The following is a 12,132-nucleotide window of genomic DNA, read 5'->3' as shown; positions in this document are numbered from 1 at the left end:
TGGCCTTTCCAAACCATTTAAATTTTTCTCTTACAGGTCTAACACTTCCGAAAAACCAGTACAACGCCCACCCGGAACAATATATAAAGCTAAACGAAACGTTCACTGGGTACTTATCCGTACGAAAATCCCTATTGATTTACCTGTTTTTAAAAGGAAATGAAATGTGAAAAAAATATTTCTACATCCCATGGCCTTTCCCAACCATTTAAATTTTTCTCTTACAGGTCTAACACTTCTGAAAAACCAATACAACGCCCACCCGGAACAATATATAAAGCTAAACGAACCGTTCACTGAGTACTTATCCGTACGAAAAACCCTATTGATTTACCTGTTTTTACAAGGAAGTAAATGTGAAAAAAATATTTCTACATCCCATGGCCTTTCCCAACCATTTAAATTTTTCTCTTACAGGTCTAACACTTCCGAAAAACCAATACAACGCCCACCCGGAAAAATATATAAAGCTAAACGAACCGTTCACTGGGTACTTATCCGTACGAAAAACCCTATTGATTTACCTGTTTTTACAAGGAAGTAAATGTGAAAAAAATATTTCTACATCCCATGGCCTTTCCCAACTATTTAAATTTTTCTCTTACAGGTCTAACACTTCCGAAAATCCAATACAACGCCCACCCCGAACAATATATAAAGATAAACGAACCGTTCACTAGGTACTTATCCGTCCGAAAATCCCTATCGATTTTCCTGTTTTTAGAAGGAAGTAAAATGTGAAAAAAATATTTCTACATCCCATGGCCTTTCCCAACCATTTAAATTTTTCTCTTACAGGTCTAACACTTCCAAAAAACCAATACAACGCCCACCCGGAACAATATATAAAGCTAAACGAACCGTTCACTGGGTACTTATCCGTACGAAAATCCCTATTGATTTACCTGTTTTTAAAAGGAAATAAAATGTGAAAAAAATATTTCTACATCCCATGGCCTTTCCCAACCATTTAAATTTTTCTCTTACAGGTCTAACACTTCTGAAAAACCAATACAACGCCCACCCGGAACAATATATAAAGCTAAACGAACCGTTCACTGGGTACTTATCCGTACAAAAATCCCTATCGATTTTCCTGTTTTTACAAGGAAGTAAAATGTGAAAAAAATATTTCTACATCCCATGGCCTTTTCCAACCATTTAAATTTTTCTCTTACAGGTCTAGCACTTCTGAAAAACCAAAACAACGCCCACCTGGAACAATATATAAAGCTAAACGAACCGTTCACTGGGCACTTATCCGTACAAAAAACCCTATTGATTTACCTGTTTTTACAAGGAAATAAAATGTGAAAAAAATATTTCTACATCCCATGGCCTTTCCCAACCATTTAAATTTTTCTCTTACAGGTCTAATGCTTCCGAAAAACCAATACAACGCCCACCCGGAGCAATATATAAAGCTAAATGAACCGTTCACTGGGTACATATCCGTACGAAAATCCCTATTGATTTTCCTGTTTTTACAAGGAAGTAAAATGTGAAAAAAATATTTCTACATCCCATGGCCTTTCCCAACCATTTAAATTTTTCTCTTACAGGTCTAACACTTCCGAAAAACCAAAACAACGCCCACCCGGAACAATATATAAAGCTAAACGAACCGTTCACTCGGCACTTATCCGTACGAAAAACCCTATTGATTTACCTGTTTTTACAAGGAAGTAAATGTGAAAAAAATATTTCTACATCCCATGGCCTTTCCCAACCATTTAAATTTTTCTCTTACAGGTCTAACACTTCCGAAAATCCAATACAACGCCCACCCAGAAGAAAATATAAAGATAAAGGAACCGTTCACTGGGTACTTATCCGTACGAAAAACCCTATTGATTTACCTGTTTTTACAAGGAAGTAAATGTGAAATACATATTTCTACATCCCATGGCCTTTCCCAACCATTTAAATTTTTCTCTTACAGGTTTAACACTTCTGAAAAACCAATACAACGCCCACCCGGAAGAATATATAAAGATATACGAACGGTTCACTGGGTACTTATCCGTACGAAAAACCCTATTGATTTACCTGTTTTTACAAGGAAGTAAATGTGAAATAAATATTTCTACATCCCATGCCCTTTCCCAACCATTTAAATTTTTCTCTTACAGGTCTAACACTTCTGAAAAACCAATACAACGCCCACCCGGAAGAATATATAAAGACAAACGAACCGTTCACTGGGTACTTATCCGTATGAAAATCCCTATCGATTTTCCTGTTTTTACAAGGAAGTAAAATGTGAAAAAAATATTTTTACATCCCATGGCCTTAACCAACCATTTTAATTTTTTCTTACAGGTCTAACACTTGCGAAAAAACAATACAACGTCCACCCGGAACAATGTATAAAGCTAAACAAACCGTTCACTGGGCACTTATCCGTACGAAAAACCCTATTGTTTTACCTGTTTTTACAAGGAAATAAAATGTGAAAAAAATATTTCTACATCCCATGGCCTTTCCCAACCATTTTAATTTTTCTCTTACAGGTCTAACACTTCCGAAAAAACAATACAACGCCCACCCAGAGCAATGTATAAAGCTAAACAAACCGTTCACTGGGCACTTATCCGTACGAAAAACCCTATTGTTTTACCTGTTTTTACAAGTAAATAAAATGTGAAAAAAATATTTCTACATCCCATGGCCTTTCCCAACCATTTAATTTTTTTTCTTACAGGTCTAACGCTTCCGAAAAACCAATACAACGCCCACCCGGAACAATATATAAAGCTAAACGAACCGTTCACTGGGTACATATCGGTACGAAAATCCCTATTGATTTTCCTGTTTTTACAAGGAAGTAAAATGTGAAAAAATATTTCTACATCCCATGGCCTTTCCCAACCATTTAAATTTTTCTCTTACAGGTCTAACACTTCTGAAAAACCAATACAACGCCCACCCGGAACAATATATAAAGCTAAACGAACCGTTCACTGGGTACTTATCCGTACGAAAATCCCTATTGATTTACCTGTTTTTAAAAGGAAATGAAATGTGAAAAAAATATTTCTACATCCCATGGCCTTTCCCAACCATTTAAATTTTTCTCTTACAGGTCTAACACTTCTGAAAAACCAATACAACGCCCACCCGGAACAATATATAAAGCTAAACGAACCGTTCACTGGGTACATATCCGTACGAAAATCCGTATTGATTTTCCTGTTTTTACAAGGAAGTAAAATGTGAAAAAATATTTCTACATCCCATGGCCTTTCCAAACCATTTAAATTTTTCTCTTACAGGTCTAACACTTCCGAAAAACCAGTACAACGCCCACCCGGAACAATATATAAAGCTAAACGAACCGTTCACTGGGTACTTATCCGTACGAAAATCCCTATTGATTTACCTGTTTTTAAAAGGAAATGAAATGTGAAAAAAATATTTCTACATCCCATGGCCTTTCCCAACCATTTAAATTTTTCTCTTACAGGTCTAACACTTCTGAAAAACCAATACAACGCCCACCCGGAACAATATATAAAGCTAAACGAACCGTTCACTGAGTACTTATCCGTACGAAAAACCCTATTGATTTAACTGTTTTTACAAGGAAGTAAATGTGAAAAAAATATTTCTACATCCCATGGCCTTTCCCAACCATTTAAATTTTTCTCTTACAGGTCTAACACTTCTGAAAAACCAATACAACGCCCACCCGGAAAAATATATAAAGCTAAACGAACCGTTCACTGGGTACTTATCCGTACGAAAAACCCTATTGATTTACCTGTTTTTACAAGGAAGTAAATGTGAAAAAAATATTTCTACATCCCATGGCCTTTCCCAACTATTTAAATTTTTCTCTTACAGGTCTAACACTTCCGAAAATCCAATACAACGCCCACCCCGAACAATATATAAAGATAAACGAACCGTTCACTAGGTACTTATCCGTCCGAAAATCCCTATCGATTTTCCTGTTTTTAGAAGGAAGTAAAATGTGAAAAAAATATTTCTACATCCCATGGCCTTTCCCAACCATTTAAATTTTTCTCTTACAGGTCTAACACTTCCAAAAAACCAATACAACGCCCACCCGGAACAATATATAAAGCTAAACGAACCGTTCACTGGGTACTTATCCGTACGAAAATCCCTATTGATTTACGTGTTTTTAAAAGGAAATAAAATGTGAAAAAAATATTTCTACATCCCATGGCCTTTCCCAACCATTTAAATTTTTCTCTTACAGGTCTAACGCTTCCGAAAAACCAATACAACGCCCACCCGGAGCAATATATAAAGCTAAATGAACCGTTCACTGGGTACATATCCGTACGAAAATCCCTATTGATTTTCCTGTTTTTACAAGGAAGTAAAATGTGAAAAAAATATTTCTACATCCCATGGCCTTTCCCAACCATTTAAATTTTTCTCTTACAGGTCTAACACTTCCGAAAAACCAAAACAACGCCCACCCGGAACAATATATAAAGCTAAACGAACCGTACACTCGGCACTTATCCGTACGAAAAACCCTATTGATTTACCTGTTTTTACAAGGAAGTAAATGTGAAAAAAATATTTCTACATCCCATGGCCTTTCCCAACCATTTAAATTTTTCTCTTACAGGTCTAACACTTCCGAAAATCCAATACAACGCCCACCCAGAAGAAAATATAAAGATAAAGGAACCGTTCACTGGGTACTTATCCGTACGAAAAACCCTATTGATTTACCTGTTTTTACAAGGAAGTAAATGTGAAATACATATTTCTACATCCCATGGCCTTTCCCAACCATTTAAATTTTTCTCTTACAGGTTTAACACTTCTGAAAAACCAATACAACGCCCACCCGGAAGAATATATAAAGATATACGAACGGTTCACTGGGTACTTATCCGTACGAAAAACCCTATTGATTTACCTGTTTTTACAAGGAAGTAAATGTGAAATAAATATTTCTACATCCCATGGCCTTTCCCAACCATTTAAATTTTTCTCTTACAGGTCTAACACTTCTGAAAAACCAATACAACGCCCACCCGGAAAAATATATAAAGACAAACGAACCGTTCACTGGGTACTTATCCGTATGAAAATCCCTATCGATTTTCCTGTTTTTACAAGGAAGTAAAATGTGAAAAAAATATTTCTACATCCCATGGCCTTAACCAACCATTTTAATTTTTTCTTACAGATCTAACACTTGCGAAAAAACAATACAACGTCCACCCGGAACAATGTATAAAGCTAAACAAACCGTTCACTGGGCACTTATCCGTACGAAAAACCCTATTGTTTTACCTGTTTTTACAAGGAAATAAAATGTGAAAAAAATATTTCTACATCCCATGGCCTTTCCCAACCATTTTAATTTTTCTCTTACAGGTCTAACACTTCCGAAAAAACAATACAACGCCCACCCGGAACAATGTATAAAGCTAAACAAACCGTTCACTGGGCACTTATCCATACGAAAAACCCTATTGTTTTACCTGTTTTTACAAGTAAATAAAATGTGAAAAAAATATTTCTACATCCCATGGCCTTTCCCAACCATTTAATTTTTTTTCTTACAGGTCTAACGCTTCCGAAAAACCAATACAACGCCCACCCGGAACAATATATAAAGCTAAACGAACCGTTCACTGGGTACATATCGGTACGAAAATCCCTATTGATTTTCCTGTTTTTACAAGGAAGTAAAATGTGAAAAAATATTTCTACATCCCATGGCCTTTCCCAACCATTTAAATTTTTCTCTTACAGGTCTAACACTTCTGAAAAACCAATACAACGCCCACCCGGAACAATATATAAAGCTAAACGAACCGTTCACTGGGTACTTATCCGTACGAAAAACCGTATTGTTTTACCTGTTTTTACAAGTAAATAAAATGTGAAAAAAATATTTCTACATCCCATGGCCTTTCCCAACCATTTAATTTTTTTCTTACAGGTCTAACGCTTCCGAAAAACCAATACAACGCCCACCCGGAACAATATATAAAGCTAAACGAACCGTTCACTGGGTACATATCGTTACGAAAATCCCTATTGATTTTCCTGTTTTTACAAGGAAGTAAAATGTGAAAAAATATTTCTACATCCCATGGCCTTTCCCAACCATTTAAATTTTTCTCCTACAGGTCTAACACTTCTGAAAAACCAATACAACGCCCACCGGGAACAATATATAAAGCTAAACGAACCGTTCACTGGGTACTTATCCGTACGAAAATCCCTATTGATTTACCTGTTTTTAAAAGGAAATGAAATGTGAAAAAAATATTTCTACATCCCATGGCCTTTCCCAACCATTTAAATTTTTCTCTTACAGGTCTAACACTTCTGAAAAACCAATACAACGCCCACCCGGAACAATATATAAAGCTAAACAAACCGTTCACTGGGTACTTATCCGTACGAAAAACCCTATTGATTTTCCTATTTTTACAAGGAAGTAAAATGTGAAAAAAATATTTCTACATCCCATGGCCTTTCCCAACCATTTTAATTTTTCTCTTACAGGTCTAACACTTCCGAAAAAACAATACAACGCCCACCCGGAACAATGTATAAAGCTAAACAAACCGTTCACTGGGCACTTATCCGTACGAAAAACCCTATTTTTTTACCTGTTTTTACAAGTAAATAAAATGTGAAAAAAATATTTCTACATCCCATGGCCTTTCCCAACCATTTAATTTTTTTCTTACAGGTCTAACGCTTCCGAAAAACCAATACAACGCCCACCCGGAACAATATATAAAGCTAAACGAACCGTTCACTGGGTACATATCGGTACGAAAATCCCTATTGATTTTCCTGTTTTTACAAGGAAGTAAAATGTGAAAAAATATTTCTACATCCCATGGCCTTTCCCAACCATTTAAATTTTTCTCTTACAGGTCTAACACTTCTGAAAAACCAATACAACGCCCACCCGGAACAATATATAAAGCTAAACGAACCGTTCACTGGGTACTTATCCGTACGAAAAACCCTATTGATTTACCTGTTTTTACAAGGAAGTAAATGTGAAAAAAATATTTCTACATCCCATGGCCTTTCCCAACCATTTAAATTTTTCTCTTACAGGTCTAACACTTCCGAAAAACCAATACAACGCCCACCCGGAACAATATATAAAGCTAAACGAACCGTTCACTGGGTACTTATCCGTACGAAAATCCCTATTGATTTACCTGTTTTTAAAAGGAAATAAAATGTGAAAAAAATATTTCTACATCCCATGGCCTTTCCCAACCATTTAAATTTTTCTCTTACAGGTCTAAGACTTCCGAGAAACCAATACAACGCCCACCCGGAACAATATATAAAGCTAAACGAACCGTTCACTGGGTACTTATCCGTACGAAAATCCCTATTGATTTTCCTGTTTTTACAAGGAAGTAAAATGTGAAAAAAATATTTCTACATCCCATGGCCTTTCCCAACCATTTAAATTTTTCTCTTACAGGTCTAACACTTCCGAAAAACCAATACAACGCCCACCCGGAACAATATATAAAGATAAACGAACCGTTCACTGGGTACTTATCCGTATGAAAATCCCTATCGATTTTCCTGTTTTTACAAGGAAGTAAAATGTGAAAAAAATATTTCTACATCCCATGGCCTTTCCCAACCATTTAAATTTTTCTCTTACAGGTCTAACGCATCCGAAAAACCAATACAACGCCCACCCGGAACAATATATAAAGATAAAGGAACCGTTCACTGGGTACATATCCGTACAAAAATCTCTATTGATTTTCCTGTTTTTATAAGGAAGAAAAATGTGAAAAAAATATTTCTACATCCCATGGCCTTTCCCAACCATTTAAATTTTTCTCTTACAGGTCTAACACTTCCGAAAAACCAATACAACGCCCACCCGGAACAATATATAAAGCTAAACGAACCGTTCACTGGGTACTTATCCGTACGAAAATCCCTATTGATTTACCTGTTTTTAAAAGGAAATAAAATGTGAAAAAAATATTTCTACATCCCATGGCCTTTCCCAACCATTTAAATTTTTCTCTTACATGTCTAACACTTCTGAAAAACCAATACAACGCCCACCCGGAACAATATATAAAGCTAAACGAACCGTTCACTGGGTACTTATCCGTACGAAAAACCCTATTGATTTACCTGTTTTTACAAGGAAGTAAATGTGAAAAAAATATTTCTACATCCCATGGCCTTTCCCAACCATTTTAATTTTTCTCTTACAGGTCTAACACTTCCGGAAAAACAATACAACGCCCACCCGGAACAATGTATAAAGCTAAACAAACCGTTCACTGGGCACTTATCCGTACGAAAAACCCTATTGTTTTACCTGTTTTTACAAGTAAATAAAATGTGAAAAAAATATTTCTACATCCCATGGCCTTTCCCAACCATTTAAATTTTTCTCTTACAGGTCTAACACTTCCGAAAAACCAATACAACGCCCACCCCGAACAATATATAAAGATAAACAAACCGTTCACTGGGTACTTATCCGTACGAAAAACCCTATTGATTTACCTGTTTTTACAAGGAAGTAAATGTGAAAAAAATATTTCTACATCCCATGGCCTTTCCCAACCATTTAAATTTTTCTCTTACAGGTCTAACACTTCCGAAAAACCAATACAACGCCCACCCGGAAAAATATATAAAGCTAAACGAACCGTTCACTGGGTACTTATCCGTACGAAAAACCCTATTGATTTACCTGTTTTTACAAGGAAGTAAATGTGAAAAAAATATTTCTACATCCCATGGCCTTTCCCAACCATTTAAATTTTTCTCTTACAGGTCTAACACTTCCGAAAAACCAATACAACGCCCACCCCGAACAATATATAAAGATAAACGAACCGTTCACTAGGTACTTATCCGTCCGAAAATCCCTATCGATTTTCCTGTTTTTACAAGGAAGTAAAATGTGAAAAAAATATTTCTACATCCCATGGCCTTTCCCAACCATTTAAATTTTTCTCTTACAGGTCTAACACTTCTGAAAAACCAATACAACGCCCACCCGGAACAATATATAAAGCTAAACGAACCGTTCACTGAGTACTTATCCGAACGAAAAACCCTATTGATTTACCTGTTTTTACAAGGAAGTAAATGTGAAAAAAATATTTCTACATCCCATGGCCTTTCCCAACCATGTAAATTTTTCTCTTACAGGTCTAACACTTTCAAAAAACCAATACAACGCCCACCCGGAACAATATATAAAGCTAAACGAACCGTTCACTGGGTACTTATCCGTACGAAAATCCCTATTGATTTACCTGTTTTTACAAGGAAATAAAATGTGAAAAAAATATTTCTACATCCCATGGCCTTTCCCAACCATTTAAATTTTTCTCTTACAGGTCTAACACTTCCCAAAACCCAATACAACGCCCACCCGGAAGAATATATAAAGCTAAACGAACCGTTCACTGGGTACTTATCCGTACGAAAAACCCTATTGATTTACCTGTTTTTACAAGGAAGTAAATGTGAAAAAAATATTTCTACATCCCATGGCCTTTCCCAACCATTTAAATTTTTCTCTTACAGGTCTAACACTTCCGAAAATCCAATACAACGCCCAACTCGAACAATATATAAAGATAAACGAACCGTTCACTAGGTACTTATCCGTCCGAAAATCCCTATCGATTTTCCTGTTTTTACAAGGAAGTAAAATGTGAAAAAAATATTTCTACATCCCATGGCCTTTCCCAACCATTTAAATTTTTCTCTTACAGGTCTAACACTTCCGAAAAAACAATACAACGCCCACCCGGAACAATATATAAAGCTAAACGAACGGTTCACTGGGTACTTATCCGTACGAAAAACCCTATTGATTTACCTGTTTTTACAAGGAAGTAAATGTGAAATAAATATTTCTACATCCCATGGCCTTTCCCAACCATTTAATTTTTCTCTTACAGGTCTAACACTTCTGAAAAACCAATACAACGCCCACCCGGAAGAATATATAAAGATAAACGAACCGTTCACTGGGTACTTATCCGTATGAAAATCCCTATCGATTTTCCTGTTTTTACAAGGAAGTAAAATGTGAAAAAAATATTTCTACATCCCATGGCCTTTCCCAACCATTTTAATTTTTCTCTTACAGGTCTAACGCTTCCAAAAAACCAATACAACGCCCACCCGGAACAATATATAAAGCTAAACGAACCGTTCACTGGGTACATATCCGTACGAAAATCCCTATTGATTTTCCTGTTTTTACAAGGAAGTAAAATGTGAAAAAATATTTCTACATCCCATGGCCTTTCCCAACCATTTAAATTTTTCTCTTACAGGTCTAACACTTCCGAAAAACCACTACAACGCCCACCCGGAACAATATATAAAGCTAAACGAACCGTTCACTGGGTACTTATCCGTACGAAAATCCCTATTGATTTACCTGTTTTTAAAAGGAAATGAAATGTGAAAAAAATATTTCTACATCCCATGGCCTTTCCCAACCATTTAAATTTTTCTCTTACAGGTCTAACACTTCTGAAAAACCAATACAACGCCCACCCGGAACAATATATAAAGCTAAACAAACCGTTCACTGAGTACTTATCAGTACGAAAAACCCTATTGATTTACCTGTTTTTACAAGGAAGTAAATGTGAAAAAAATATTTCTACATCCCATGGCCTTTCCCAACCATTTAAATTTTTCTCTCACAGGTCTAACACTTCCGAAAAACCTATACAACGCCCACCCGGAAAAATATATAAAGCTAAACGAACCGTTCACTGGGTACTTATCCATACGAAAAACCCTATTGATTTACCTGTTTTTACAAGGAAGTAAATGTGAAAAAAATATTTCTACATCCCATGGCCTTTCCCAACCATTTAAATATTTCTCTTACAGGTCTAACACTTCCGAAAATCCAATACAACGCCCACCCCGAACAATATATAAAGATAAACGAACCGTTCACTAGGTACTTATCCGTCCGAAAATCCCTATCGATTTTCCTGTTTTTACAAGGAAGTAAAATGTGAAAAAAATATTTCTACATCCCATGGCCTTTCCCAACCATTTAAATTTTTCTCTTACAGGTCTAACACTTCCAAAAAACCAATACAACGCCCACCCGGAACAATATATAAAGCTAAACGAACCGTTCACTGGGTAGTTTTCCGTACGAAAATCCCTATTGATTTACCTGTTTTTAAAAGGAAATAAAATGTGAAAAAAATATTTCTACATCCCATGGCCTTTCCCAACCATTTAAATTTTTCTCTTACATGTCTAACACTTCTGAAAAACCAATACAACGCCCACCCGGAACAATATATAAAGCTAAACGAACCGTTCACTGGGTACTTATCCGTACGAAAAACCCTATTGATTTACCTGTTTTTACAAGGAAGTAAATGTGAAAAAAATATTTCTACATCCCATGGCCTTTCCCAACCATTTTAATTTTTCTCTTACAGGTCTAACACTTCCGAAAAAACAATACAACGCCCACCCGGAACAATGTATAAAGCTAAACAAACCGTTCACTGGGCACTTATCCGTACGAAAAACCCTATTGTTTTACCTGTTTTTACAAGTAAATAAAATGTGAAAAAAATATTTCTACATCCCATGGCCTTTCCCAACCATTTAATTTTTTTCTTACAGGTCTAACGCTTCCGAAAAACCAATACAACGCCCACCCGGAACAATATATAAAGCTAAACGAACCGTTCACTGGGTACATATCAGTACGAAAATCCCTATTGATTTTCCTGTTTTTACAAGGAAGTAAAATGTGAAAAAATATTTCTACATCCCATGGCCTTTCCCAACCATTTAAATTTTTCTCTTACAGGTCTAACACTTCTGAAAAACCAATACAACGCCCACCCGGAACAATATATAAAGCTAAACGAACCGTTCACTGGGTACTTATCCGTACGAAAATCCCTATTGATTTACCTGTTTTTAAAAGGAAATGAAATGTGAAAAAAATATTTCTACATCCCATGGCCTTTCCCAACCATTTAAATTTTTCTCTTACAGGTCTAACACTTCTGAAAAACCAATACAACGCCCACCCGGAACAATATATAAAGCTAAACAAACCGTTCACTGGGTACTTATCCGTTACGAAAAACC

This window comes from Paroedura picta, chromosome 1, assembly GCF_049243985.1.
Source record: "Paroedura picta isolate Pp20150507F chromosome 1, Ppicta_v3.0, whole genome shotgun sequence".
Lineage (NCBI taxonomy): Eukaryota > Metazoa > Chordata > Lepidosauria > Squamata > Gekkonidae > Paroedura > Paroedura picta.
The sequence above is the reverse complement of the archived record's forward strand: the minus strand, read 5'-3'. Positions refer to the sequence as shown.